At 41.9% G+C, this 27,934-nt stretch overlaps 2 long non-coding RNA genes across 4 annotated transcripts in view; one reads left to right on the plus strand and one right to left on the minus strand.

Moving 5' to 3' along the window:
- Positions 1 to 27,872, plus strand: LOC143657671 (uncharacterized). Of its 2 annotated transcripts, XR_013162945.1 has the most exons (4): positions 1 to 158; positions 7,814 to 7,949; positions 27,181 to 27,293; positions 27,707 to 27,872. It is a non-coding gene; the product is annotated as an uncharacterized LOC143657671 (long non-coding RNA). The 2 variants fall into 2 exon arrangements; XR_013162944.1 differs by lacking the exons at positions 1 to 158; positions 7,814 to 7,949 and adding an exon at positions 23,709 to 24,918.
- The window catches only part of LOC143657670 (uncharacterized), a 38,522-nt gene that overhangs the window by 5,291 nt on the left and 5,297 nt on the right, over positions 1 to 27,934 (minus strand). Inside the window, exons 2-3 of one of the 2 annotated variants that reach the window (XR_013162942.1) lie at positions 24,759 to 24,899; positions 13,071 to 15,762 (exon numbers count right to left, since the gene is read on the minus strand). This is a non-coding gene — a long non-coding RNA (uncharacterized LOC143657670). Of the gene's footprint in view, positions 1 to 13,070; positions 15,763 to 24,758; positions 24,900 to 27,934 lie in introns of those variants that run through there. The other variant, XR_013162943.1, reaches the window with a different exon arrangement.

Consider the following 27,934-nt stretch of genomic DNA (forward strand, 5'->3'; position numbering starts at 1 on the left):
ACAAGCAAACACTACCCATTTGGCTTTAAATAGGCTTTTTTATAATCTTTTTTTTTTTTCAGTGAGAGAGAGAGGAAGTCCAACTTTGAATCAGATTATGAAATCATCTGGAGCTGTAACAGTGAAAAGTACATCAGGGAAGAAAAAGAGAAAACAAGGTATTTTTGTTGTTGCAGTTTCAACTGTTCCTCCCACTTACTTCATCTTCTAAATCATTTCCTCCTTCATGAGGAACAGAGGGAACAGAGAGAAAAACTCAGGTGGAGAAAAAGGCAGACTCACTGTGGCCTCATTATGAATGAAAAACAGCACAGCGTAGCCAATCCCTCTGGTTTTGGCACATTCAGCAATACCAAAAAAGAGCCCAGGCATTTTGGGGAATCTGTCAGTAATGAATGACCACCAGGAGCTGATAAATTTAGTCATCTCTTGGAAGCAGAAACTTGGTGAGTTAGAAAGAACTTTTTAAAGTCACCAAGTGCATTCCCCTGCCTCTGCGCAGCATCAGACTGAAGGAGAAGCTGTCCGAGTATTGCAGGTTTGCAGCTGTCAGGGAACCAGGCCTCTATCCCAGCGCCTCATGAGGGCCGCGTCTCAACACCCTGTTCTGCACAAATGAGGACTTCGTACTCCCTGTTCCTAAATTCCACTCCAGCCTTAGCATTTAGAAATCCTCGAGATAATCACATGATCACCGCTGGGTGGGTCATAAATACAGTCTTTGGGAAACTCCTGGAGGCTACTCTGAATTTATGCTGTTTTTTTTAAGGCCATTTTGTTTCTTTCTGTATAGTTTGTGGAAGACAAGAGGCCCTTATAGATAAGCTCTTCACCCTTTGGCTTTCCCTCCTTTGATTTTAATCTGTATGTGTGTGTGTGTGTTTGTCCTTGAGTTATCCTTGCATCTCCTCTGTGACATCTCACTGAATTAGAAAAAGACAAATTCTTGTTTTCAAAAACTCCAAATGAAAATGTAAAGAGAGAAGATGTCACAGCCCCTGTCTCTGCTCTCTGGTGTAAGTATAGCCTTTACACTGGACATGTGGATAGATTTTGGAAAATCTACTGAAAGGGCAGAGGGTGGGGGAGAGAACCAGCCTATCATTTGTTCCAGACGGTTGGGGATCTTTTCAACCAAAACCCTTTCGGAGGAATTGTTTGGGGCTCCTGTGGGAATGAGGGTGATATGTGTCACCAAAACAGGAGGCTCTACAGGCGGCCGAATGACACCTGAGTGGAGAGGAGAGCTGGGCCGTTAATTCTACCTCTGCTTCTGGACTAACAGAAAGTGGTAGGAAGGACAGACATTCTCAGGCTGCCGACTTGGCAGGGCAGAAAGACAGAAAATGCCAGAATCTATCTGAGAACTGTAAGTCCTCTCAGGACTGGAGGGCAGCCCTGACCATGTCTATTTTTTGAGCCTCCCTGATTTAAAAAAAAAATTTTTTTAAAAAAAAGGAGAAGAGGAAATGGCAAGACAGGGTTATAAAAATTGTGTAATATCTGAGGCCTTTACACTTAACAAGATAATAAAACACGGAGAATGTGCACATAGCGTCATGAGCGTTGGCATCAGAGTGTGAAGGGGAGGCCATTCTGGAAACCGAGTCCCTCTGTGTGTTGGCCCCACAGCTCCCTTGGTCCTGGAGGTGTTACGCCCCCATAGAAGTTGGGTGATGTTGGAGAGAAGTCCAACAAAGCAACACGACGACTCATCCTTCAGCTTCTAAATAGCCATGCTGAGGCCCAGAGGTGCAGCACTGCCGTCAGGGTCCCTGGGCAGTCCCGTGTCCTCCTGCTTTCCAGGGAGGAGGTTGGGGGCCACAAGCTGCCTGCGGTCTTCCTTTCAGTCAGCACGGACTACAGAGTCTCCTCGGGCCCGCTCTGCCTGGGGTGGAGTGAGGGGTGCCTCTGGTTCCTGACAGGAGCCTCGCCTTCCTGGCTCAGCTGCTGTCGCAATAGAAAATGTAACTGAGCGCCAGCTCGGTGTGGGCACAGGACCTGTTCCTGCCTTTGAGGGGATTCAGAGTAGTTTAAAGACAAGAGCCCACCCAGGAAACAAATAACCACAGAAGGCAGCACCCGCCGAGGACAGACCTGGGCCCCGGAGGCAGAGGGAAGCCTGGTGAGCAAGGCCAGAGCTGAGGCAGCATCAGGAAAGGAAGGACTCTGGGGAAGAAGGGCTTGGCCAAGTGAGCCGGGAGCCCGGCCATGTGGCAGGAACAGGGAATGAGGGGCCGTGGGCCTGGCAAGGGCCTAGAGCAGTGGGTCATCTCAGGAAGGACTTTGCACTGCAGGCCAAGGAGTTAGGGTTTCATCCAGCAAGCACGGGAGCCATTAAAGCCTTTTGTATCCCAAAGACACCTTTGCCTCAAAGCAATAGAAACAACTTCGTAGTTATTAAATAGTCATTTTATTGCTTGAGAGAGCAGAGCATTTTTATGCTTTCCAGAGTCCACAAAATGAATTTAAGCACAACTTCCCCTATTGCACAATTGCTTTTATAGGTATAAGGTGTTTGTTGGTTTAGGATGAATTTTGTCTTTGGTGGAAGAGTCACACTTGTTTCTAAGGATCAGATGGCACTGATTTATGTCTACTTCCTGGGTATGGAGCCCAGATGGTTTCCATTTGGTCCCAATGGAAAACAACCAAACTATTTTTCTGTGCTCCCATTTGTGGACGGGAGGTTTTTGGCCTGCTGTTTGGAAAGTTGTCTACTCAGCACCGTGTAAGTCAAAACCCCCATCAGAAGCCTGATGCCTGTTCCTCCTCTCCAAATGCCAACTGCTAGAACCTGACAGCTTCACATTTATCAGCCTTTTACAAGCTGGTAGAACCGAGATCTTCCATTTCTATAGAGAAGTTTGTCTAGGCCAGTCCTGCCTCCAGGCACCACTGACCATGAATCATTAGACCAGTGCTTCTCAAACTTAACAGCTTAAGCCCAGACCTCTGAGCCCCCCGAAGGTTCTGATTCAGCAGGTGTGAGGGAAGGCTAGACAATCTGCCTGTCCACCAAGCTCCCAGGTGAGGCTGATGCTGCAGGTCCCAGGCCCACACACAGAGATCCACTGCCCCAGACTTGAAAGAATAGCAGACTGCCTGTTTTGTTTTTTGGGTTTTTAAAAAATTCTTTATTGTATAATATAATATATATGCAAAGCTAAGAAAGAAAAAAGCAATAGTTTTCAAAGCACTCTTCAACAAGTAGTTATAAGACAAATCCCAGAGCTTGTCATGGGCTACCATACCATCATCTTGGATTTTTCCTTCTAGCTGCTCCAGAACATTGGAGACTAGAAGGAATAAATATTTTTTTATCATCACAGTCAACACGTTTTTTCTTTTTTGTGAAAAATAGCACATATATAAAAAAAGCAATAAATTTCAAAGCACAGCACTACAGTTAATTGTAGGGCAGATTTCAGAGTTTGGTATGGGTTACAATTCCACAATTTTAGGTTTTTACTTCTACTGGAGACTAAAAGAAATATCAATATAATGATTCAGCAATCATATTCGTTTGATAGACCCTACCTTCTCTGTATAACTCCACCATCACCTTTGACCTTTCTCCCCTTCTTTAGGGGTATGTGGGCTATGGCCATTCTAAATTTTTCATGTTGGAAGGGGCTGTCAATAATATGGGATAGGGGGATGGAACTAGCTGATGCTCTGGAGAGGCTGGGCCCTCTAGGTTTCAGGACTCTAATGGTCCATGGACCCATCTGGAGGTTGTAGGTTTCTGGAAAATTACCCTAATGCATGGAACCTTTGTAGAGTCTTATATAATGCTCTAGGTGTTCTTTAGGATTGGTTGGAATGGTTTTGGTTGGGGTTTGGCAAGTTATGATAGGCAGCAATGTCTAATCGAAGCTTGTATAAGAGTGACCTCCAGAGTAGCCTCTCGACTCTATTTGAACCCTCTCAGCCACTGATACCTTATTTGTTACACTTCTTTTCCCCCTTTTTGTCAGGATGGCATTGTTGATCCCATGGTGCCAGGGCCGGACTCATCCCTGGGAGTCCTCTCCCACATCACCAGGGAGATTTTCGTCCCTGGATGTCATGTCCCATGTAGAGGGGAGGGCAATGATTTCACTTGCAGAGTTGGGCTTAGAGAGACTGAGGCCACATGTGAGCAACAAAAGAGGTCCTCCAGAAGTAACTCTTAGGCATGCCTATAGGTAGTCTAAGTTTCTCCGCTACCTACTTAAGCTTCACAAGAGCAAGCCTCAAGATCAAGGGCTTGGCCTATTGATCTGGGTGTCCCCAATGCCTGACACAGTATCAGGGGTTTCCCTGGTGGCAAAGTTTAATAGTTTCATATTTTTTTCTCCCATCTGTCAAGGAATACTACCAATACTTTTTGATTATCTGCCTAAGATTGCCTGCTTTTGACTGTATTTTGCTGGGTGAAGAAAACTGGAAGGCAGAATAAGGTTCCTAGATGCCCTATCTCTGTCCTGGAAACCACAGAACATACAGGGTCCAGGCCCTTTTCCTTCCAGGCATATCTGTCTCTTGTAGGCCCACTCTGGCCCATTTCTGAGCCCCATGATTCTTTGTACTATGGAGATACAGAAACTGGCGGACCTTGGGTCTGGAGGTTGGTCAGCACTCAAATTAGAGCTGTCTGGCTGCCCCTGTGTATAGTCACAAGTCTACCAGGTCCATAGAGAGTTAGCAGATGGCTAAAGACTGAAAGTCACTGAAAAGCCATCAGGAATAGTCACCTGCAGATAAGATGGTTTCCCAAAGCCCCATACTAGGAGCCCTGCCTTGTCATCAAGACCCCATACGTTCCTGAAAGACCCAGTCCAAGTCCCATGCCATTGTCTCTAGGGATGTTTTAATTCTTGAGGATTTAGGACAAGGAGGGCTGCTGGTACATGTCTTAGACATGTAAGGAAGACAAAACCCAACTATAAACTGGTCAGTCCACATGCAAGATCATGATCCATCAGACCTTTACTAAAGGACCAGTGCCACTGAAGTGGCAAGTTCACTTCTCAAAAAAAGGCATTATCACTTACATTGTAGCCACAGTCCATAGTCCAAACAGATGCCAGCACCATTAAGGAACCCAAAGGCCAAGTTCAACAGTCAAGATGTAATCTTCAAAAAAGTTTATTAGTTCCAAAACAGGAAGTAACTGGTAATAATCCTGGAGTTATTTTACTTGGGATTTCATCCTGGGGTGATGGCTTAACAATGAAAACCTTCATGGGCAGTTTCCAAGGTCCAAGATATGAGTCATCGAGCACTAATTACACTTTGGCTTCCTTCAGTCCCATAATCAGGCAAACAGAATTTATGTTCTGGCTTACAGGACTCTGATAGTTACACAGGAAATTACACTTGCTCCTTGTTGATGGAAAGAAGCTATTTTTACCAAGTTTTTTAAAAATTAACAACACAAAGAAGGTCCTACCAGGCTTGGCATCCACAGATTAGCACTTGAGTAGGTAAACAGAACACTGTGATGCCAACCAGAATTTGTAATATCCGTCTGTCCCGGTGGTCCCAGAAAAATCTCATCTTCTGGGAAACATCTGGTCTTCAAATGCTGACCTACATAGGAGATAGAGCTTTCTCTGGAAGGAAAGAGAAGTTCTTCAGATGGAAAAGAGCGCATTCTAAGCAGAGGGAACCACATGAAGAGGATGACGGTGTTGGGGTGTTTGGCATTTGGGACCCATGATGTTCACCGCAGTGAGCAAGGAAGGGTGGCTGCAGATGTGGTGGAAACGTCCAGAGCGCTCATGTGGCCAAGGTCCATGACTACCAAGCTTCCCTGTGTGCAAAGAGGAGTCAGTGATGGTTTTTTTGAAACAGCATTGTGGCATCATCAGATTTAGGTTTTTGAAAAGTATCTTAGGCATGTTTGCAGAATATATTTTAAAGAAAGGAGCATCTGGAGGATGGCAGACTAGTTTGAAATTTCCTCAATAGTTCAGGCAAGAGAAGATAAAGCCCAGAACCAAGACTGCAGTGATGGGGAAAGGGTCTAGAAATGTTGAATAGGGAGAACCGAGGTCTAGTAACCCGTTCAATGGAGATGGTAAGAAAGATGCTGGTAGCAGAGACCATTGGGAAAGCTTGGCAATTAACCAACAAAGGAAAATGGAAAGACACACAAGGTTGAATGAGTCCACACTGGGTCCTCGGAGTGGCTTGCAGGTGATGGTGTGCAGTTGTCAGAAATTTGTGTCTGACCCTCTGGAGAGATGGTGGCAGAAGGGAGGACCCCTGGCCCCTGGAGGTTTTCCACCAGTCCCTCCTCATCCGGTGTTTCAGTGGGTTAAGTAATCCAGAAATGAAACTGGGAAACGAGCACTAATATTTACATTGTGCCAGATGTCTCTGCAGCTGTTATTTCAGACTGTGTCCTCGTTGATCTCTCTATTTTTCTGGGAGGTGGATAAGATGATCTCTATTTTACCAATGAGGAAATTTAGATTCAGAGAAGTTAAGTGACTCTAGGGAGTCACAACATTTTCCAGGCAGAGGTTTTAAGTCTAGGGATTCCGTTCATCTCTCTCCACCTCCCTGCCTTGTAGGCACAACTAGACATAGGTATGCCACTGCTAAGTATGCTGGGACAGACAGGGATAAATTAAAGTGGTCACTGTTGACGATCTTGTGTTTGCTTTAGAGTAGAGAAATGTAAGATCAGGTAAAAATGGGTTGGGGTGAATACAGCAGTGGTGGATCAGTTACTTCCAGGGCTGAGCATGTGCTCACCCTTTCTCCAAGGGATTTATTTTCCATCCAGAGAAAAGAATCTGGTTCTGCTTGAACTTTGGTTGAAACCCTGGGGCAGGAAATCCTCGTCCTAAGCACATCAGCCTTTCCACCCTCTGACAGTAACGTTGTCAACTCTCTGGATGTCTAAATTCTGGACAGTGGTTTGAACTAGCATTGACTAAACTGATTATTCTCATAGGCAAACATGACCTTGCTACTTGTCTTAGCACCCAGGGGAGGGAGATGTGGATTGGTTTCCCCGTGGATCCTGTTGCACTTTATTCTCCTGGAGCGCAGTCAGCCCTGAGAAGTGCCCGCATTGTGAGTCACCCCAGGAGGCAATTTGGCTTTGGGGCTGCAAATCTCACACTTACTGAGTGGATGAGCCAGCCCTGTGTCATCCTTCTTTTTCTCTGTCTCTGCCTTTTCAATCTCTATTTTTTTTTTTTTTTTTTTTTTGCCTTTGTCAAATTCCTAGGCTCAAACTGGGGTGAGTTAAATGTGAACCCAATGCTGCTCCGTGGCATGGACACCTTGCTTTATAAAAGCTGGGCTGACCGGTGCGGGCGGTCGAGACACCCGGGCCATGGACCTCAGTAATGGGCTCTGTGACAGCAGGTCAGCTCAGACATTTCCCTCCAGAGCTCAAAAAGTGTGACAACTTTGCAGGCTCCTTTGTGCATCTTTAAAGGTCACTGAGTCCCGGCACAGAGGCCATCACTTCTCCAGGATGACCAGACAAGCCATTCCTCCTCTACCAGGAAATTTCTAAAGACACTGATTTTTCCTATTTAGCCAAAGTAATGGCAACAATCTAAATCTTAGATGGGATTTCCTTTCATTCAGAGCAGTTCAGGGCTTCCTGTTGCAGAAACCTGAAGGGTGCACTGAGTATAAAATGGAGACATTTTTATTACATGTATTTCCTTGACTATATTGCAAAATGCATCCATTCACACAAGTCAAAGAAGTATGCATCTAAAAAATTAAATCAACCTGGTTGTTGATAAACGGGGAAACTATTATCTAAGAATAATGAAATACCCTGGTATTCTTATAGGAGTGAGAAAAAAAATGAATGGTCTGTCTGAGGCTGGTCCTTGCTTAGTCAAACTGCATTTGGTCGATAATGGCATAGATGGAAGAGGAAAAGGAGGAGAAAACAACTTGTTGGAATTCATTCAGATTTTAACATGGTGAGTAGCAAATTAAGAACAAGTTTTACCCTTGTGTCTGATGCTCCTTTTATCTACGATATTGACAGATGAGTAAAAAATATGGATTTAAAATAAACAAATAATAAGGGGAACAAATGTTAAAATAAATTGAGTAGATTGAAATACTAGTGATCAATGAAAGGGAGTGGTAAGGGGTATAGAAAAAAATAGGGGGAACAAAGGTTAAAATACATTGGGTAGATGGAAATACTAATGGTCAATGAGAGGGAGGGGTAAGGGGTATAGTATGTATAGGTTGTTTTTTTTTTATTTCTTTTTCTGGAATGATGCAAATGTTCTTAGAAATGATCATGGTCATGAATATACAACTATGTGATGATATTGTGAGTCACTGATTAGATACCAAGAATGGAATGTTCATATGTTAAGAATGTTTGTATTTGTATGTTTGTTATGTTTTGTAAATAAAAATTAAAAAAAAAAAAAGAACAAGTTTTACTTGTTTATCTTCCAAAACCAGGTGACTGAATCAAGTTCTGAGGCCAGTGACTTGACTGCAATTCCTATAACTGTTCCTGGTGAGGTTTTCCAGCTCTGAGATGGAAGCAGTGACCCATTTTGGTTTGGGTAATTGCTCCTAAATAGAAAGGTCCTGAAATAACAAAAATGATGTGGCAGATTTGTATGTGAACCCATAAACGGGTCTCAGACCTCTCCAGAAGCTCCATCTTTTTATTATTATTATTTTAAATTGAGAAATTTTCACACATATACATTCCATACATGGTGTACAATCATTGCCTCACAATATCATCACATAGTTTTCTATTCGTTACCATGATCACTTTTTAGAACATTTGCAACACTCCACGAAAAGAAATAAAAAGAAAAAAGAAAAAACTCATGCATCCCATACCCCTCACCCCTCGCTCTCATTGACCACTAGTGTTTCCATCTACCCAACTCATTTTACCCCCTATAATTTATTTATTTTTTATCCATTTAAAAAAAAATTTTTTTTTAGCATTTCAAACTAAATTTATTTTAACATTTGTTCCCCCCATTATTCACTTTTATTCCATATGTTCTACTCCTTTATTGACAAGGTGGATAAAAGGAGCATCAGACACAAGGTTTTCACAATTACACAGTCACATTGTGAAAGCTATACCATTATTCAATCATCCTCAAGACACATGGCTATTGGAACACAGCTCTACATTTTCAGGCAATTCCTTCCAGCCTCTTCATTACATCTTGAATAACAAGGTGATATCTACTTAATGTGTAAGAATAACCTTCAGGATAATCTCTCAACTCTGTTTGGAATCTCTCAGCCGTTGACATTTTATTTTGTCTCATTTCGCTGTTCCCTCTTTTGGCCGAGAAGGTTTTCCTCAATCCCTCAATGTTGAGTCTCAGCTCATTCTAGGTTTTTTCTCAATCTCTTGATGCTGAATCTCAGCTCATTCTAGGATTTCTGTCCCATGTTGCCAGGAAGGTTCACACCCCTGGGAGTCATGTCCCATGTAGACAGTGGGAGGATGGTGAGATTGCTTGTTGTGTTGGCTGGAGAGAGAGGCCACGTCTGAGCAACAAAAGAGGCTCTCTTGGGGGTGACTCTTAGGCCTAAATTTTAAGTAGACTTGACCTATCCTTTGTGGGGTTAAGTTTCATATGAACAAACCCCAAGACTGGGGGCACAGCCTATAGCTTCGGTTGTCCACACTGCTTGTGAGAATATCAAGAATTCAACTTGGGGAAGTTGAATTTCTCCCCATTCTCACCATTCCCCAAAGGGGACTCTGCAAATACTTTTCCACTCACTGATCGAATCACTCTGATGCATATTTTTTTTTATTAATTTGTATATACCCTGTATAAAAGGAATATCAGACACAGGGTTTTCACAAACACACAGTCACATTTTAAACATTATATCATTATACAATTGTCTTCAAGAATCCAGGATACTGGAATACAGCTCAACAGTTTCAGATACTCCCCTTTAGGCACTCCAATACACCATAAACTAAAAAGGAGATATTTATATAATGGGTTAGAATAACCTCCAGGAGAACCTCTCGACTCTGTTTGAAATCTCTCAGCCACTGATACTTTATTTTGTCTCATTTCTCTCTTCACCTTTTGGTCAAGAAGATTTTCTAAATCCCTTGATGCCAGGTCCTGCCTTATCCCAGGATTTCTGTCCCACATTACCAGGGTGGTTTACACCTCTGGGAGTCATGTTCCATGTAGAGGCGGGAGGGCAATGAGTTCACCTGCTGAGCTGGCTTAGAGAGAGACACCACATCTGAGCAACAAAAGAGGTCCTCTGGGGGTGACTCTTAGGCATAATTTTAAGTAGGCTTAGCCTGTCCTTTGCAGGAATAAGTTTCATAGGGGTGAGCCCCAGGATCAAGGGCTCAGCCTATTAATGTGGTTGTCCCCACTGCAGAAAGTCCATTTCTGGAACTTGGCAATTAAGAAAAGTCAGGAGGTGTGACCTGTAGATTTTTCTTCCCTCAAGTTAGGATCTAATGTAAAATGCGAGCAATGGGGCCTGAGAAAGAAGGGCAGCCTACTGGAGAGTGAAAACTCTTTTCTGTCTTGAGTATAAAAGAGTCCCAGACTTCCGGAGAAGATGGCGGCTTAGTAAGACGTGCGGGTCTTAGTTCTTCCTCCAGAAAAGCAACTAAAGAAACAGAAACAATACGAAACAGCTCCCGGAGTCACGACAGAGACCAAAAAGACAGCGTACCCCATTCTGGAACGGCTGAACGGGCAGGGAGAATCTGCTGCGGTGAGATACCCGAGGGGCGCGCGTTTTCCCGGCCGGGGCGGCTGGCGACTGGGGTCCCCTCCACGCACGTGGCTCCCCGGTCTGACTGGGAACGTTGGATAGCGGGGCCCTCCCGTCACGCTTGGCGTTTCGGGCCAGCTGGGCAATTAGGACCGGAACTCCCCCAAGCCGCAGCAGCCAGCGACCCCCACCTCCACGCGCGGTTTCCCGGGCTGACTGCCGTGCAGACAGACGAGCGCCACGAGCGCCACCTACTGGGCAGGAAAAGAAAAACAGAGCCCAGAGAGTTCACAGAAAAAGCTTTCAACCAGCTGGGTCCCACACCCAGGGAAATCTGATCAAATGCCCAGACACCAGCAGAAAATAATGGATGACGCTCGGAAAATTGAAGATATGGCCCAGTCAAAGGAACAAACCAATAGTTCAAATGAGATACAGGAGCTGAGACAACTAATGCTGAATATACGAACAGAAATGGAAAAACTCTTCAAAAACCAAATCAATAAATTGAGGGAGGACATGAAGAAGACATGGGCTGAACAAAAAGAAGAAATAGAAAATCTGAAAAAACAAATCACAGAACTTATGGGAGTGAAGGACAAAGAAGAAAAAATGGAAAAAACAATGGATACCTACAATGGTAGATCTAAAGAGACAGAAGCTACAATTAGTGAACTGGAGGATGGAACATCTGAATTCCAAAAAGAAACAGAAACTATAGGGAAAAGAATGGAAAAACTTGAGCAGGGTATCAGGGAACTGAATGACAATATGAAGCGCACAAATATACGTGTTGTGGGTGTCCCAGAAGGAGAAGAGAAGGGAAAAGGAGGAGAAAAACTAATGGAAGAAATTATCACTGAAAATTTCCCAACTCTTATGAAAGACCTAAATTTGCAGATCCAAGAAGTGCAGCGCACCCCAAAGAGAATAGACCCAAATAGGCGTTCTCCAAGACACTTACTAGTTAGAATGTCAGAGGTCAAAGAGAAAGAGAGGATCTTGAAAGCAGCAAGAGAAAAACAATCTGTCACATACAAGGGAAACCCAATAAGACTATGTGTAGATTTCTCAGCAGAAACCATGGAAGCTAGAAGACAGTGGGATGATATATTTAAATTACTAAAAGAGAAAAACTGCCAACCAAGACTCCTATATCCAGCAAAATTGTCCTTCAAAAATGAAGGAGAAATTAAAACATTTATAGACAAAAAGTCACTGAGAGAATTTATGACCAAGAGACCAGCTCTGCAAGAAATACTAAAGGGAGCACTAGAGTCAGATACGAAAAGACAGAAGAGAGAGGTATGGAGTAAAGTGTAGAAAGAAGGAAAATTAGATATGATATATATAATACAAAAGCCAAAATGGTAGAGGAAAATATTATCCAAACATTAATAATACTAAAAGTTAATGGACTGAATTTCCCAATCAAAAGACATAGAATGGCATAATGGATTACGACCCAGCAATACCACTGCTAGGTATCTACTCAAGGGACTTAAAGGCAAAGACACAGACGGACATTTGCACACCAGTGTTTATAGCAGCATTATCTACAATTGCAAAGAAATGGAAACAGCCAAAATGTTCATCAACAGACGAGTGGCTAAACAAACTGTGGCGTATACCTACGATGGAATATTATGCAGCTTTAAGACAGACTAAACTTATGAAGCATGTAATAACATGGATGGACCTAGAGAACATTATGCTGAGTGAGTCTAGCCCAAAACTAAAGGACAAATACTGTAAGGTCCCACTGATGTGAACCGACATTCGAGAATCAGCTTGGAATATATCATTGGTAACAGAGACCAGCAGGAGTTAGAAACAGGGTAAGATAATGGGTAATTGGAGCTGAAGGGATACAGACTGTGCAACAGGACTAGATACAAAAACTCAGAAATGGACAGCACAATAATACCTAAGTGTAATGTAACTAGGTTGGAACACTGAATGAAGCTGCACCTGAAATATAGTTTTTGTTTGTTTGTTTGTATCTTTTGTTTTTGTTTTTTTTCTTTTTCCTTTTTATATACATATATATTATTAGTATTATTATTTTAATTCTCTTCTCTATATTAACATTCTATATCTTTTTCTGCTGTTTTGCTAGTTCTTTTCCTAAATCGATGCAAATGTACTAAGAAATGATGATCATACATCTATGTGATGATACTAAGAATTACTGAGTGCATTTGTAGAATGGAATGATTTCTAAATGTTGTGTTAATTTCTTTTCTTTTTTTTGATGAATAAAAAAATTAAAAAAAAAATTACAATCACCCTGAAATATAAATAAAAGATTTTTAAAAGGAAAAAAAAAAAAAAGAGTCCCAGGCTTCTTAGGCAAAAGACACAGCTATTTCTGCCAACCTCAGACATCTTCCTGTCCGGCTCTCCTAAATTGCATCCCCAGTAGGCCAAGCCCCACGTCAGGATGTCTACAGCTAATGTAGGAAGAGTTCCCTAATGGAGCAGGCTCCCAGCAACTCTGTCCCTGCAGGCAGTCCTTATAGCACGTGGGAAAACGCAAGAACAACAGGACAAATCCAAAGTTTGAGGTTTGAGGGCGTGACTGACTGCTGTTTATTATTTTGGGAGAAAAACATTCTGTCACTAATATATTTTACTTCCTTATTCGGGGCAGATGTGGAGATTTCCAATCTGACAGCTTTGTTGCTATTTTTATAATAATTATAATAAACTTCATTTTTATTACCCTTTTCATATATTGCTGGATTTCATATATTGCTGGTACATAATTGTTTTGGCATATTGCTAAAATTGTCTTAAGGCTTTTTGCATCTACGTTCCTGAGGGATATTGGTCTGTGCTTTTCTTGCAACATCTTTTCTGGTTTGGGGCTCAGGATAATGCTGGCCTCACAGAATGAGTTAGGAAGTGTTCCCTTTTTCTTCAATTTTTTTGGAAGAGTTTACATACAACTGGCATTATTTCTTTCTTAAATATGTGGTAGAATCCACCTGGAGTTTTCTTTATGGGAAGGTTTTTAAATACATATTCAATTTCTTTAACAGATATAGAGTTATTCTGATTTTTTTTTCCTTGAGGGAGCTTTGGTAGTTCATACCTTTCAAGGAATTTGTCCATTTCATCTAAATTATTGAATTTATTGCTATTATGTTATTCCTAATGTTTTATTATATTTTTAATGATTATATAATCTGTAGTGCTATTCCCTCTTTCATTCCAGATATTTATAATCTGTGTCTTCTCTCTTTCTGTTTTCTGATCAATCAAGCTATCAGTTTATCAATTTTATTGATCTTCTCAATGAGCCAGCTTTTGCTTTTATTAGTTTTCTTCACTGTTTTCCTGTTTTCAATTTCATTGGCTTCTGCTCTTATCTTTATGATTTTCTTTAGTCTACTTTGGGTTTAATTTGTTCTTCTCTTTTCTAGTTTCTGTTGCGAGTTTCATTGATTTTTAAACCTTTCTACTATTCTAATTGCGTTTATATCAGGGCTGAACTTTCATTGCATCCCACAAATTTGATATGCTGTATTTTCATTTTCATTCCATTTGGACTATCTTAAAACAATCAGTGTGTTATTTATAAGTGTTGTTTAGTTTCCAAATATTTGTGGATTTTTCATATATCTTTCTAATTTAATTCTGTTCTGGCTGGAGAACATACTCTGTGTGATTTCAAGTTGTTAAACGTATGGCCACGATTATGGACTATCTTGGTAAATGTTCCGTGTGCATTTGAAAAGCATATATTCTTCTGTTACAGGATGGGGTGGTCAATAAATGCCATTTTGGTCATGTTGGTTGGTAGTGTTGTTCAACTATTCTATATCCTTATTGATTTTCCATTTATCAGTTATTGAGAAATGGATGATTGTGACTGTTTTATCTTTCCTTGGCATTTACTCAGTTTTTGCTTCATGTAGTTTGAAGCTCTTTTACCAAGTGCATAAACATTTAGAATTATGTTTTCATGATGAATTGGTCACTTTTATTATTATCCAAGACCATCTTTATCCCTGGTAATTTTCCCTGCTCTGTGATCAACTTGTTGGGTTTAACATATCCCCTCCAGCTTTCTTTTATTTTTTTTGCATAGGCAGGCACCGGGAATCGAACCCAAGTCTCTGGCATGGCAGGCGTGGCAGGCGTGGCAGGCATGCACTCTACCTGCTGAGCCACCATGGCCCACCCCCCTCCAGCTTTCTTTTGATTAATAATAGCATGGTATACCTTTCACCATACGCTTCCTTTTAACCTATCTGTGTTCTTAGATTCAAATTGGATTTCTTATATTTAGCATACAATTGTGCCTTTCTTTCTACCCAGTCTGACAATCTCTGCCTTTTAACTGGCATGTCTGGAACATTTACACTCAATAAGATTATTAGTATGGTTGAGTTTTAGGTCTACTGTTTTATTTTTTTTCTGTTTGTCTCCTCTGTTCTTTGTTCTCTTTTAACTCATTTTCTGTCTTCTTTTGGATTATTTCTTGTGATTCTATTTTATATCCTTTATGGATCATTAGCTATCCTTCTTTGTCTTTTGGGGGGTTTTAGTGGTTGCTCTAGCATATACAATATCCAACTCCAACTTATCATGGTCTACCTTCAAATAATGTGGTATTATTTCACTGATCACATGAGAATCTTTCAACACTATACTTCTATTCCCCACCTGTTCTAGTTTGCTAGCTGCTGGAATGCAACACACCAGAGACGGATTGGCTTTTAATAAAAGGGGATTTATTTTGTTGGTTCTACAGAGGAAAGGCAGCTAACTTTCCACTGAGGTTCTTTCTTACGTGGAAGGCACAGGATGGTCTCTGCTGGTCTTCTCTCCAGGCCCCTGGGTTCCAACAACTTTCCCCGGGGTGACTTCTTTCTGCATCTCCAAGGGCCTGGGCTGAGCTGCAAGTGCTGAGATGAGGAATGCCGAGCTGCTAGGCTGTGCTACATTGCGGTCTCTCATTTAAGTACCAGCCAATTAAGTCAAATGTCACTCATTGCAGCAGACATGCCTCCGAGCCGACTGCAGATGTAATTAGCAACAGATGAGGTTCACGTACCATTGGCTCATGTCCGCAGCAACAGAACTAGGTATGCTCACCTGGCCAAGTTGACAACTGAATCTAACTAACACACCACCCATCTTCTGAACTATTGTTATCACATATTTCATTTTTAGATATATTATAACCCCCAGAATACATTACTATGTTTGTTTTAAGCAGTGATTTTTTTAAATTTATTAATTAAAAAAATTTAACAAATGACCTAAAACATTAACATGTGATCATTCTGTTCTACATATATAATCAGTAATTCACAGTATCATCACTTAGTTGCATATTCATAATTTCTTAAACCATTTTCATCAATTCAGAAAAAGAAATAAAACAAAAACAGGAAAAAAAGATTATACATACCATAACCCTTACCTCTTTGTTTTAAGCAGTGATTTTTAAAAAGGATTTTTTTTAATGAGGGAAAAGTCTTTTATATTTACTTACAAATTTACAATTTTTGGTATTGCTAATTCCTTTGGATAGGTCCAAATTTCTATCTGGTATCATTTTCCTTCTACACAAAGGACTTACTTCACCATTTCTTGTGCTGGTGATGAATTCTCTAAGCTATTTATGTTTGAAAAAAAATCTTCTTTTTTTGGGACATGAACCTGGGTCTCCAGCACGTCAGGCAAGAACTCTGCCATTGAGCCACTGTTGCCTTCCCTTTTGCCTTCATTTTTAAAGATATTTTTATTGGGTATAGAATTCTTGGTTGACCTTTTAAATTTTTGTTAGAATTTTCAAAACATTTTCCAGTCTCCTTGCTTGTGTTATTTCTGATGAGAATTCTGTTGTCCTTTGTATCTTTGTTCCTCTGTATATAATGTGTCTTTTTTACCCCCAACTACTTTTTTTTTAAATTTTTTTATTAATCAAAAAAAAGAAAAGAAATTAACACAACATTTAGAAATCATTCCATTCTACACATGCACTCAGTAATTCTTAGTATCATCACCTAGATGTATGATCATCATTTCTTAGTACATTTGCATCGATTTAGGAAAAGAACTAGCAAAACAGCAGAAAAAGATATAGAATGTTAATATAGAGAAGAGAATTAAAATAATAATACTAATAAAAATATATATATATATAAAAAAAGGAAAAAGAAAAAAAAGATACAAACAAACAAACAAACAAACAAAAACTATATTTCAGGTGCAGCTTCATTCAGTGTTCCAACATAGTTACATTACACTTAGGTATTATTGTGCTGTCCATTTTTGAGTTTTTGTATCTAGTCCTGTTGCACAGTCTGTATCCCTTCAGCTCCAATGACCCATTATCTTACCCTGTTTCTAACTCCTGCTGGTCTCTGTTACCAATGATATATTCCAAGCTGATTCTCGAATGTCGGTTCACATCAGTGGGACCATACAGTATTTGTCCTTTAGTTTTTGGCTAGACTCACTCAGCATAATGTCCTCTAGGTCCATCCATGTTATTACATGCTTCATAAGTTTAGTCTGTCTTAAAGCTGCATAATATTCCATCGTAGGTATACGCCACAGTTTGTTTAGCCACTCGTCTGTTGATGGACATTTTGGCTGTTTCCATCTCTTTGCAATTGTAGATAATGCTGCTATAAACACTGGTGTGCAAATGTCCGTCTGTGTCTTTGCCCTTAAGTCCTTTGAGTAGATACCTAGCAGTGGTATTGCTGGGTCGTAATCCATTCTGCCATTCTATGTCTTTTGATTGGGAAATTCAGTCCATTAACTTTTAGTGTTATTACTGTTTGGATAATATTTTCCTCTAACAGTTTGGCTTTTGTATTATATATATCATATCTAATTTTCCTTCTTTCTACACTTTACTCCATACCTCTCTCTTCTGTCTTTTCGTATCTGACTCTAGTGCTCCCTTTAGTATTTCTTGCAGAGCTGGTCTCTTGGTCACAAATTCTCTCAGTGACTTTTTGTCTATAAATGTTTTAATTTCTCCTTCATTTTTGAAGGACAATTTTGCTGGATATAGGAGTCTTGGTTGGCAGTTTTTCTCTTTTAGTAATTTAAATATATCATCCCACTGTCTTCTAGCTTCCATGGTTTCTGCTGAGAAATCTACACATAGTCTTATTGGGTTTCCCTTGTATGTGATGGATTGTTTTTCTCTTGCTGCTTTCAAGATCCTCTCTTTCTCTTTGACCTCTGACATTCTAACTAGTAAGTGTCTTAGAGAACGCCTATTTGGGTCTATTCTCTTTGGGGTGCGCTGCACTTCTTGGATCTGTAAATTTAGGTCTTTCATAAGAGTTGGGAAATTTTCAGTGATAATTTCTTCCATTAGTTTTTCTCCTCCTTTTCCCTTCTCTTCTCCTTCTGGGACACCCACAACACGTATATTTGTGCGCTTCATATTGTCATTCAGTTCCCTGATACCCTGCTCAAGTTTTTCCATTCTTTTCCCTATAGTTTCTGTTTCTTTTTGGAATTCAGATGTTCCATCCTCCAGTTCACTAATTGTAGCTTCTGTCTCTTTAGATCTACCATTGTAGGTATCCATTGTTTTTTCCATTTTTTCTTCTTTGTCCTTCACTCCCATAAGTTCTGTGATTTGTTTTTTCAGATTTTCTATTTCTTCTTTTTGTTCAGCCCATGTCTTCTTCATGTCCTCCCTCAATTTATTGATTTGGTTTTTGAAGAGTTTTTCCATTTCTGTTCGTATATTCAGCATTAGTTGTCTCAGCTCCTGTATCTCATTTGAACTATTGGTTTGTTCCTTTGACTGGGCCATATCTTCAATTTTCTGAGCATCATCCATTATTTTCTGCTGGTGTCTGGGCATTTGATCAGATTTCCCTGGGTGCGGGACCCAGCTGGTTGAAAGGTTTTTCTGTGAAATCTCTGGGCTCTGTTTTTCTTTTCCTGCCCAGTAGGTGGCGCTCGTGGCGCTCGTCTGTCTGCGGGTCCCACCAGTAAAAGATGCTGTGGCTCCTTTAACTTGCCAATCCGAATCTCATAGTCGGCCGGGGAAACCGCGTGTGGAGGGGGGGTCGCAGGCTGCCGCGGCTTGGGGGAGTGCCCGTCCAAATTGCCCAGCTGGCCCGAGACGCCAAGCGTGGCAGGAGGGCCCCGCTATCCAACGTTCCCAGTCAGACCGGGGAGCCACGTGCGTGGAGGGGACCCCAGTCGCCAGCCGCCCTGACCGGGAAAACGCGCGCCCCTCGGGTATCTCACCGCAGCAGATTCTCCCTGCCTGTTCAGCCGTTCCAGAATGGGGTATGCTGTCTTTTTGGTCTCTGTCGTGGCTCAGGGAGCTGTTTCGTATTGTTTCTGTTTCTTTAGTTGCTGTTCTGGAGGAGGAACTAAGACCCGCGCGTCTTACTAAGCCACCATCTTCTCCGGAAGTTCCCCCCCAACTACTTTTAAGACTTAGTCTTTTCACTGGTTTCCAGCAATTTGATGATTATATATACCTTGGTGTGTTTTTTGTTTTTTTTCTGCTTGGGAGTATTGAGCTTCTTATATATATGCATTTATAATTTTCATCACATTTATTTTTCAACCACTATTTAAAAAATATTTTTTCTTTCACTGCCTCTTCTCTCCTTCAGGTACTCTAATTATGTGTATTTTAGGCTGATTGATTTTTCTCCTCACAGCTCACTGATGCTGTACTCTTTCTTCCAGTCTTTTTATTTCTTTGTGTTTCACTTTAAATAGTTTTATTGCTATGACTTCACATTCACTAATCATTTGTTATGTAATATCTAATCGGCTATTAATTCCATCCAATGTATTTTTCATCTCAGACATTTCTCTAGAAATTCAATTTGGGTCTGTTTTATATCCCCCATTTCCTTCCTCGCTATGCTCAAAATTTTCTCTGTCTTCTTGAAGATATAGAATATACTCCTAATAAAGAATTTAATATCTTTGACTGCTAATTCTATCATCAGTGTCATTTCTGGGTATTTTGATTGATTATTTTTTCTCTTGGTTCTTGTTTTTTGCATGCCTAGTAATTTTTTTGGATGCCACATATTGTGAATTTGTTGTTGGGTGCTGGGCTCTTTTCATTCCTCTAAATATCTCTCTTGAGATATTGTCTCTCTCTCCAAAACATGACCTCTTTCAAAGGATTCCAGTAAACTAATCAAGACTCACCTAGAATGGGGGGGATCACATCTCCATCTAATCAAAAAGTTAATACCCACAATTGGGTGTGTCACATTTCCATGGATATAAACTAATCAAAAGAGTCCAACCTACATCATTGAATAGGGATTGAAAGAAAAGGTTGCTCCCACAAGATTGGATCAGGATTTAAACATGGCTTTTCTAGGGTACATAGTCCTTTTGAACCAGCACATTCCACCCTCTGGACTCTAAAAAAGACATGTTTTTCCCATATACAAAATACATTAATTCCATCACAATATCAGAAAGCCTTAAACCATTTCACTAACAATACAAATGCAATACAAAGTCAGAAACAGTACAAAATCTCATCAAAGTCAGTACAGGCACAGTCTGTCTTAAGGCAAAATTCTCATCTGGCTCCAGACTTGTAAAACTCAGAACAAGTTATTTGCTACCAACATACAAAGGAGGGACAGTCATAGGATTCATATTCCCATTTCCAGAGGGAGAAATGGGAAGGAACACAGGGGTCACCAGACACAAGCAGTATCAAAAACCTGCAGGGCAAAGTCCATTAGATTTCAAAGTCTGAGAATCATTTATCTTCAGGGCTTTAGAAAGCAGCAGTCCCACCCTTTCCAAGGGCCTACACAGTGGCCTGCCTCTCTCTGAATGCAACCCTGGGGGACACTGGGGAGACCACCTTTTTCTTGGCTCCACCCTCTCCAATGATCAGGGCTGCACCCGGGCTCTCTGCCATCTCCGGGATGCATGCTCAACCCATCCACGTGGTGGCAGCCAGGCTCTTCCCAAACCCCAAGGAATGTGCTCCAACCTCTCCAAGGCCTGAGGCGGCATGACTCTTCCACTGCAATGAGGTGGAAGGCCCACCCTCTGCCTTCGGGGCAAACTCACCCTCTCCACATGCTTGGGTGGGTCCGCTGTCCTGATCCAAGGCTTCTTGACTTCAGACCCCAGCCTCAAGGTTCTGCCTCTGAAGACATTTTACCTTCACTCGGTCCCTTTTCTGAGTCCCCCCAGAGACTGGCAGCGGCTCTATTTATACAGGTCCCACAGCGCTCTCTTTGGCTTTCTATGTTGTAGGCAAAGATCATACCCATCAGACAGAGGAGTTTCCCCAGATCCTTCCTGGATAACTCCATCTCCAATCCCGGCTTTCTCTGAAATGGCTGACTGTTTCCTCATTCAGTTAAATCCTCACGTGGGGCACTATTCTCCAGGGTCTCCCTTCCTGGGTGCCCAGAATTCTCCAGAACATCAATTTCTGGTTTCTTTGTACCCAAGAGTTCAGTTCTCAGCTTATCTCTTTCCTGTCACATTTCACTATAAGCTGTGAGGAGAAACCAGCCTGCACTTTCCACATTTAATTTGGAAATCTCTTCTGCTAAATATGCAAGTTCATAACTTTTAAAATCTGCCTTCCATCTGAAGTCAGCAGTCAGTTTTGATAAATTTTTTGCAACTTTAAACAAGAATTACCTTCCTTCCAGTTTCCAGTAACACGTGCCTCATTTCTATCTACAACCTCATCAGAGGTATCTTTGGAATCCACATTTCTACCAACAGTCTCTTCAAAGTATTCTAGGACTTCTCTATCAAGCTCCTCACAACTCCTCCAAAATCTTTCCCTTATCCATTTAAAAAGCTGTTCCAACATGTTTGGTATTTGCAAACCACAGTAGCACCCCACATCTCCAGTACCAAAATGTGTTCTAGTTTGCTAGTAAGCTGCCAGAATGTGATATACCAGAAATGGAATGGCTTTTAAAGGGGGAAATTTAATAAGTTGCAAGTTTATAGTTATAAAGCTGTGAAAATGTCCAAATTAAGGCAAGGGTATAGAAGTGTCCAATCTAAGGCATCCAGGGAAAGATGCCTTGGTTCAAGAAGGCTGATGACGTTCAGGGTTTCTCTCTCAACTGGATAAGCATATGGCAAACATGGCTATGTCTGCTAGCTTTCTCTCCAGGCTTCTTGTTTCATGAAGCTCCCCCAGGGCCATTTTCCTTCTTCATCTCCAAAGGTTTCTGGCTGTGTGGGCTCTGGAGGTTCTTGTGGATCTCTTGAGACTCTGTCTCTCTTTTTTAAAATATTCCAGTTAACTAATTAAGACCCACCTGGAATGGGTAGAATCACATCTCTATCTAATAAGAAAGTTAATACCCACAATTGGTTGTGTCACATCTCCATGGAGAAAATCTAACCCAAAGATTCCAACCTATATTACTGAATGGGGATTAAAAGAAAAGGTTACTCCCACAAGATTGGATCAGGATTTAAACATGGCTTTTCTAGGGTATATAATCCTTTTAAACCAGCAGCTGGTGGCTTTCAGATGTGGCTCATGCTATGAAGTGCATCATCATCTTAAGGACAGCCTCCTGGTTTCCCCCTTCTCCATCTCTGCAGGTCCCACACTCACCCTCCTTTGCGCCCATCTGCAGTGCTGGCAGGTTGGTGCCCTAGAAGTGGAGGCACTATCTTCACACCGCACCCCACAGGCCCTGCTCTGGAGGAGGGCCCTGCTGGAGGATGACCAGCAGACTTGGGACAGATCCACAGTGCCTCCTCCTTTACCACTGGAGGCCTGAGTGTTATGAAGGAGGGTCTCAGAGGCTAGAAGGACAGCTGAGGGAGTGCTGTCTGGGGGGCTGACAGCACAGTGAGCTCCTTGATCTGCTCCGATAGAATATTTACTATCTAATAAATATGGCTTATTTTTATGCATTCAGGTTGGGGCAGGGTTGGGGATGGAGGTCATGGGGCAGCGAACCTCCTGCCTACTCACTGACCCCACCATCCTCTACCACTTGAGCTCCAACCCTAGGTTAGCCTCCAGAGGCAAGGGCTGCCACGCCTTTTGTTAGTGATGAGGCTTTAGCTGCCTCTGCTGCTTATGTCTAGTCCTATAACCGAATTTGTGGCTTCTTTGAGCTTAAGGCAAGAGCCACACGGCCTACTGAGTTCTCCTGCTGTGACTCAGGGCTCCTCTGATTAGGATTCATCTGGCAATGGTCTCCAGTGCTGACGGGACCTGTCCAACCACTTAATGCTGACCCTTTGTCAGATTCTGTCTTCTGCTCTGACTACACGAAACAGCAGGGCCAGCTACCCAATTTGCAGGGACCAGTGCACAGTGAAAACTCCGGGACCCTGTTCAAAAAGTATGAAGAATTGCAAAGCGGTGACAGCAGAGTATTAAGCTACGTCCCCTGTGACTGCCCAGGACTCCACCTCTGGAGCCCTGTGTGACGGGATGCGCTGGTTTGAAAGAATGTATGGACCCTAGAAAAGCCATGCTTTAATCAAAATCCCATTTCATAAAATGGCAGAATAATCCCTATTCAATACTGTAAATTTGAATCTGTAATTAGATCATCTCCCTGGAGATGTCTCCCAATCAAGAGTGGTTGTTAAACTAGATTAGGGGAAATGTGTCTCCACCCATTTGGGTGGGTCTTGATTGGTTTACTGGAGTCCTGTAAAAGAGGAGACATTTTGGAGAATGAGAGATTCAGAGCGAGCAGAGCAGAATGACACCATGAGAAGCAGAGTCCACCAGCCAGCGACCTTTGGAGATGAAGAAGGAAAATGCCTCCCGGGGAGCTTCATGAAACAGGAAGCCAGGAGAAGAAGCTAGCAGATGACACCATGTTCACCATGTGCCCCTCCAGATGAGAGAGAAACCGTGAACTTCATTGGCCTTCTTGAACCAAGGTATCTTTCCCTGGATGCCTTTGATTGGACATTTCTATAGACTGGTTCTAATTGGGACATTATCTCGGACTTAGAACTGTAACCTAGCAACTTACTAAATTCCACTTTTTAAAAGCCATTCTGATTCTGGTATATTGCATTCTGGCAGCTAGCAAACTAGAACACGAGACCTGGAAATACCATTGATAGTGCATCTGCAGAGTGCCAGAGAGTACTGGTTTTTGTTGTTGTTGTTTTAGTTCTGACATGAAAGACAAATATCTTTGTTCTTTTTTTTAATGTAAGAATTAGGAACCACTGGGGACTAAACGCATCTTTCCTTAGAATATCAGAATCACGCTACATGGTTATTTTGCGCAGACTGCCTGCTCCATCGTTTACTAGCTGTGTAATCTCAGGCAGTTTAAATAACTTCCCTATACCTCAGTTTCCTCGTCTGTGAAACTGAGGCTAATAACAATATCTACCTCAAGAAACTGCAGTAGGATTGGATAAGATTATACCAGTGAGGTGCTAAATGCAGCTCCCCAGGGCCTCAGCTGGCACCTTTGAGCAGAGAAGAGATAGAGTCTCTCAGCCTCTCTCGGAATTAAAAGGAATATTCAATAGTCCTGAAAGAAACTTGAAGAAAAAAGACAATCCGGTGCATGTTTCATAAAGCTAAAGTTATTTGTTGTAAAGGGATGTCCTTTATTTTAAGAGTACACCTTGCCTAATCTGATGTAACTTTTTTTTTCTTACATGGCGTTGATAGGTGAGAGTTGTTATTTGCTCACCTTACTGAAAGTTGCCAAACCTTTGTCAGTGCCCCCACCCCAGTTTTTTGATATTTACTAATGTAGAAAACCTAAAGGTTGAGAAGCCCTGGACAAAATCACCCCATCTATTTTGAATAAATAAATGAATGACGGAATGGTCTGAGACAAAATTTAAGGCAACTAAAAATCCTTCTCTGGCCAATTTACATCAGAGAAGCATCTGAACTGGAGAGATTAAATTGGGAAAGAAAAACTGGATTCAGGACGTCTCCAGGCTCAAATTGATGCTAGGATGAGTACATCACCGTAGGCAATGGGATTAAGGAGGGGGAGCTCCTAGAAGGAAAGATTATATCCCCCATATCACTGCATTACCTGTCTTCGAGTGACCATGCTTGCGCAAGGGTTCTGTCACCTTCTTTGGGCAGCCTGATCAAGTACTCTGCCGACGTGAGAGAAATTGACCTTGGAAACAATGCCCTGGGGGAAATGGCTGCTGCTGACATACTGGAAGCCCTGAGAATAAGAAACACAGGTAAGGATATTTTTAGTTTATGTGTACCCTGCCACACACACCTGCTTAAATCCACTCATTCCTATACTCGCTACTACTCAAAGCTTGCTGTACTTATTTCACTGAACTGACCGGCCTTAACCATGTGCTGACCCAGGAACAGTCACATGCTGGCCACCATTGTGCCAGTTTCCCAATAATTTGCAGAGTTCGGGAACTTTTGTGGTGTCATATGTATCCTGGACCTAACAAATGAATATCTTTAAAGCAGAAATTTCTCTGTCACTGTGCTGGTTTGAAAAGATGACATATCCCAGACAAGCCATGTCTTAATCCCGGTTCACTCTTGTGGGAGCAGCCGTTCCTTTTCATCCTGATTCAATACTGTGGTTTGAATCTTTGATTAGACCATCTCCATGGAGATGCGACATGTACAATTGTGGGTGTGGCCTTTGATCACAGGGAGATGTGACTCCACCCATTCCAGATGGGTCTGGATTGGTTTACGGGATCCTTTAAAAGAGGAAACATTTTGGAGAGAGCCAGAATTATTTGCTTCAAGCTCCTTCAGATTGTTGCATACTCGCCGTTCTGGTCCCCTGTGTGCTAGACCTTGTCAAAAACCCTTGAAGCCAGCAGCTCTTCCAGAGTGGTCCTGGTGAGACACGGCGGTCTCTGCTGGACCTTCAGTGTGACCCCTCGAGACTGCTAGCACACTGCATCTGCATAAACTGCCACTCTACAAGGAAAAGTGGAAGACACACAACTGTGCCAAAAATAGTCCTGGGACATTCAAAAGGCTACTCATGTATGAACTCCCAACCCAGGCAAACCACTAGGATATCATTGGATTTTATTATGCACCAACCCCACCCAGGCTTATTGGAGCAAGCTCCACACCCCACTTGATTTTCTATGATGAAACAGAATGGAATGACCCTAATACACCAATTGTAACCAACACTGCTCACTGGAGAAAACATTAAACTGGGATACTGACTTTGCTTCTCTTCTGGACATATCTGTACCACTCAGGCTCTCCGCAGACTCCAATTCTGGCCCTTTCCAAGACCTGAAATTATAAACCATATTGTCTTATGCTTCCAAGTCCCTTGTCCACATTCATCCACCTTGCTCTCTACTTCTCTTTACTGTACCCAGTAAACGTGCATAACTTTATAACCCAGCTTAGATAATAATTTCCATGGTTCAACTTCAATTCACCCTCTGGAGCTGACAATGCTATTGCTAAAGTTCTTATTCCCCCCTCAAACATATTTCTTACTTATCCTCTGTTTTTGTCCTCTCCCTGGTCTATACTGGCTCTGGAAGTTACCTTAAGGCACCTCTGGCCCTGTAAACAGGGTCAGAAGGGGGAAAGGGGGCAAGAGATTGGCATGGGAGATAGGTAACCTGGAAGGATGGGTTGACACAGGGTCTCTGAATAGCATGCCGAAGATTTGGTCTTTATTTTATAGGCAATTCAGTGAGAACTCTTTAAGTACAAAAGGAGATTTATTTTAACTGATATTACTAAAATTCCAAGGGTGCCATTGGTGTCCATCTCTTGGCAGTTCTGCTCTGAGTTGGTTTCATTCTCAAGCAGGTTCTTCGCACACCGTGGCAAGTTGGCAGCATTAGCCCAAAGTTTACATTCTTTCAATTTAGTGGTCTTAGCAGAAAGAGCTCTTCTCTTGAGTTTCATGGACCACCACAAGTCACAGGCACACCACTTAACCAATCATCGTGGTGCAGGATGAAATACACTAATCAGCCAGCCATGCCCATCTCTGAAAGGCCGAGGAGTGGACCCTCAAAGGAAACTCAAGGTGTTCAGCAAAGAAGTTAGAGTGGAAGCCGGCCAGGCAAAAACAAGAGCTATCTGCTGTAGAGGGAGGACCAATTATGGTACTAGAGCTGGTGAATGACAATATAAGAATTTTGCTTTCAGATGTTTAATCTGGTAGCAGAGTCCAGGATGGATTTGGGTTGGGGAAGTTGGGATTAGGGAAACCCATTTAGGAGGCTACTGTGATCACCCAGGTAAAAGATATGACAGAGGGGGTGGAAAAGACAAGACAAGTGTAAGAAGTTATTACACAGGTAAATTAATTGTTATCATCACTCACATCAAGAAGACATAGAGAAAGGGCATTAGCTGGAAGGAAAGCTGCCCAGCTATTACATAGATAGGGGAATGCCCCCATTAGTGTAAGATCCGATCTGTGAAATAGAATTGTCAAATAACCTACCAATTTGTTGTGATGTTCTTCCTACCCACAGGTAAACTGCCAGGCTTAAAAATTACAGTCACTCCCCAAATCTCTTCAGATACTTTCAGATCTATTTGGGAAAATAGCAGGAAATCTAGTATTACCCGTAAAAAGAAGAAAAAGGTAAGCTCTTGGATAGGTGTTGGTAAGTGGCAGCCACCAGGGGGCGCTGCGCGGACTCTGGGGCACTCAGGCAGGGTAGATGGCTCAACCAAGCTGCAGAGTTTGCACTTGACAAGATCATAAGAATCTCCATTCTAAGGAATGCTCCTGCTGACGGATGATTGTACCGAGGTTTGAGTAGTAAAAGAGCAACACAGTTCCCTCAGAGATGAGTGTAAACCCTGTTCTTCACCCTACCCTCAACAGATCCTAGTTTCCTGCTAGCCTGCTGTGGTTTGGAAATGATAACTTTAACTAGACATTTTTTTTGAAGCCTATGCTGTCTTTTAGGGGGAAATAATTAACGTATGTTTACTGTACTGTATGTAGTTGAACTTCCCCATTTTTTTTTAACCCCGTTTCTTACTTCATAGGCTAAAAACTGAACATAGATGGATGCCCTCTCCTTCCATGACCACAAAGAGGTGCCTAGAAAGACGCTGCTTGTTTTGTAATAGTTTTGTCATTGTTATCAAGTCCCTTCCAAGTTCTAAAATTTGATATGGTTATTTCATTAAAGCCCAAGCAATAATAATCCTATCACCCTGTCGGTGCATGCCTGTGTGTGTGTTTTAAGATGTTTCACAATTGGACCTTGGTAA

Source organism: Tamandua tetradactyla, chromosome 15, assembly GCF_023851605.1.
Source record: "Tamandua tetradactyla isolate mTamTet1 chromosome 15, mTamTet1.pri, whole genome shotgun sequence".
NCBI lineage: Eukaryota > Metazoa > Chordata > Mammalia > Pilosa > Myrmecophagidae > Tamandua > Tamandua tetradactyla.